Source organism: Hippoglossus hippoglossus, chromosome 13 (genome assembly GCF_009819705.1).
Source record: "Hippoglossus hippoglossus isolate fHipHip1 chromosome 13, fHipHip1.pri, whole genome shotgun sequence".
NCBI classification, from domain to species: Eukaryota; Metazoa; Chordata; class Actinopteri; order Pleuronectiformes; family Pleuronectidae; genus Hippoglossus; species Hippoglossus hippoglossus.
In genome coordinates, this window is record NC_047163.1 from 570001 (window position 1) to 572500 (window position 2500).

Genomic DNA, 2500 nt, shown 5'->3' on the forward strand with positions numbered 1-2500 from the left:
AAACCAAAAATTCAAAGTAGACGTTAAATCAATGTTTGTCAAAGATGTTTCTGTCGTTTCAGGTCGTTCTTCTCTCTCTGATGTTTGTTCACGTGTTTCTGATCAGTTTGAATCAGTTATTTGAAGATATAAGAACAGGCTGAGACGTGATGATTGACAGCTGAGACTGACTCCTGATTGGTGGAGAACATGTTTCATGGGACTTTGACACCACAGCTCCAGTCCACAATCGAGAATGGGACTCCTGTGGTAATGGAAGCTGCAGTTTCAGGAACAGATTCCTAGGAGAAGTTTTTGTGACAACGCCCCCTAATGTTACTATATTGTACAACCAGGGACAATATTAGCAAGACAATGCAGACAATGAGAGTATAAGCACTGGAAATTCCATTTAAAGTTTTTAAAGTTAAAACAACAGTTATAATGTGTCTTGAGTTTCACAGCAAAGATTATGTTAGAGTCCAAGTGTTGCTCGATCTTTGAAAAGGGAAGTAGGATCACTTTCTAACCAGGGAGCCTCCATGTATGCATGAATCACTGTGAAACATCGTACATGTCCATGTGTCCTATGTGTTCATGTGTGTACAAAAATAAAGGTCATACAATTCCATCTTTTTTTTACCTGAAAATTATTAAGAAATTAATAAATTATTGTTAATTGTACAAATTTCCCAACATGCAACTCTCATCGACCTAGTTGAGTTGCAAGACAGGAAATAGTATTTGTGTAGAATAAACTTTAAAATGATAAGTAGTTAGTTACACTGCAGGAACATAATATGATCACAACTGAACAGACTCCAAATGATGGCAAAGCATAAGTGGCAGAGCTCAGAGAGAGTCTGAGAGTAAAGTGTTTGATTCCTGAGTGTCACACTGTGGACAGGACTGGGTCCCATCTCTGTCCTTCTTCACAGTGAAGGTTAGTGTGTGAACCAGGTCTGAGATCAGTCTCAGTGACAGGAGGGTGGACTCGTCTTCCTGTCCGTCCTCTGAGTCTCTGTCCAGCAGGAAACTGGAGGTTTCCAACTGTTTCCTTCCTCAACACCCTGGAACCTGTCTGTCCACCCGCCTGTCTCCCTGCTCTCCCTGCTCGCTCTCCCTTGGCCTCAGCCACTGTCTCTCTGCCGCCTCTGTTCTCTTTAATTGATGACGCACACAGACAGGGAGAGAGGGGCGAGTGGGGTTGCTAGGAGATGAGAGAGTGTGTTATATCTCTCTGTAGAGGGTGATGTCACTGAGTGTGTGTGTGCGTGTGTGTGTGTGTGTGTGTGTGAAATTAGATAATGTGTGTGAATCATCTCCATTCAGCTCTAATGGAGTTCACTGCAGCTTATATAACATCTGTCTTTTGTCCCCTCACAGCCTCCGTACATTAAACACGGAGCTCAGACACAAACACTCAGTAAATCAGCTGTTTCTCCAAAACAACACAACCAGTGTAGCACAGAGACTGTGAGCAGAGGGAAACAAAGAAAAACACATTTCTGTCTCTACAGAGAGGTGGGCACTCAAAGAGAAAGGTTCTGTTCACCCTGATGAAAACTGTGTGGACATAAAACAGTGAAGACACAAAGGGGACAACTAGAGAAAGGACACACTAAACGGATAAAACCCCAAAACATCATCCCATGTGTTTAATTCTTTGTTTTCATTGACCTTCTCCTTATCTAGTTCTCTGTGGATGTAGCTTTATCAGTCCGGGTCTCATTCACTAACATGGAGTAGGTTTATGACCTATACTGCAGTCAGCCACCAGGGGGCAATCAACACTTTGGCTTCACTTTTGAGGAGCCATCATGTCGTCGATCTTTATTTACAGTCTATGTGTTCTCCTGAGGAGCTGAGGCCCAGCTGGCTAAAGGCTAACAGTGGAGATAAGTTCTCTTCTGTCGGTTCTGTCGGTTCTGTCGGTTCTGTGGGACGACGGCATCAACCCGCCGCTCTCACATCTCTGGAAACACCGGAGTCATTTTCCAACAAACATCAATGTGTCTTAGACTGAGCCGTGGTATCAAGGTCACGCCCACACACGCTCCAAACCAATCAGGAGTCAGTCTCAGCTGTCAATCATCACGTCTCAGCCTGTTTTTATATCATCAAATAACTGATTCAAACCAAACTGATCAGAAACACTTGAACAAACATTTATTTAACGTCTACTTTGATTCTTAGTTTGGGAGCCGTCATGTTGTCCATCTTATTTATATGAGTGTCTGTGTGAGTGTGTGTGTGTCTGTGTGTATGAGTGTGTGTGTGTATGAGTGTGTGTGTGTGTGTGTGTGTGTGTGTGTGTGTATGAGTGTGTGTGTGTGTGTGTGTATGAGTGTGTGTGTGTGTGTGTATGAGTGTGTGTGTGTGTGTGTGTATGAGTGTGTGTGTGTGACTGTTGGTGTATCAACCTTTGTGTTTAACGTCAAACACACAGCGAAAGGAGACGAGCCAACATCAACACACATGTTGTGAAGGTTCCTCACAGACAGAGACAACAACAGCAGAA

The 2500-nt window shown here is 43.3% G+C and overlaps 2 protein-coding genes across 3 annotated transcripts in view; both read right to left on the minus strand.

Moving 5' to 3' along the window:
* ano7 (anoctamin 7) overlaps positions 1-2500 on the minus strand; it is a 48285-nt gene that overhangs the window by 33176 nt on the left and 12609 nt on the right. The window lies entirely within an intron of this gene.
* The window catches only part of ece2b (endothelin converting enzyme 2b), a 19398-nt gene that overhangs the window by 14315 nt on the left and 2583 nt on the right, over positions 1-2500 (minus strand). The gene's annotated exons all lie outside the window — the stretch shown is intronic.